We start from the raw sequence: 852 nt of genomic DNA on the forward strand, positions 1-852 counted from the left end.
GTCGGATGTTGTCTTGACCACTTGAGCTGGTCCACGCCATGTAACACTTAGCTTTGAGTGCGAAATCGACCACACGTCCATATAAAGCACAAAATCGCCCACGTCGAACTGGGCCATTTCCGCGCCTTCTTTCGCCGATCTTCTTTCACGGTTTTTCTGACGCTTTCTTGTCGCAGCGTCCAACACCATCGCATGCATCTTGTCCAAGGCGGTTGCCATCACCGCCATGTCATCATTTCGCCACGACAGCAAGTCGTGTAAGGTTGTAACGCTTGTCGCCGCCGGAATTGGAATGCGATCCAAGGGCGACATCGCTCGGATACCCGTCATGGCAGTAATCGGTGCTACACCACCGAGTATGTCGGACGGACTTTGGTTAACCACTGGGACAATCAGCCGCCACTGGTCTGGCTGCATCAACCACTCGGACAGGAGTGCACAGAACGCCTTCAGGGTCGTTTTCATCGCACTTTCCACTGTTCCGTTCGCCCACGGACATCTGGCCGTGGTAAAATGATGATGTGCCCCCAGCACATGGTTGAGCTCGGCAATCACCTCGTTCTTGAAGTGGGATCCCTGGTCACTCACCCAGTGATAACACACGCCAAAAACGCTGAACCACTGCAGCAAACAACGCGCCACAACTTGCGCGTTCGCCACGTTGGATTCCCGCAACCACTTGAACTGGCTAAAATCATCCTTGGCCACAAGGATGTAGCCACCATCCATGTAGAGAAAATCCCAATGAAGGATTTCATTGGGCTTTGTGGCATGCACCGTTGCACCAAACGGGCGCAAAACATGACCACCCGTACTGGCACAATGCAAACAACGGCCCACAAAGTACGACAC

Source organism: Aphanomyces astaci, assembly GCF_000520075.1.
Source record: "Aphanomyces astaci strain APO3 unplaced genomic scaffold supercont1.30, whole genome shotgun sequence".
NCBI classification, from domain to species: domain Eukaryota; phylum Oomycota; class Saprolegniomycetes; order Saprolegniales; family Verrucalvaceae; genus Aphanomyces; species Aphanomyces astaci.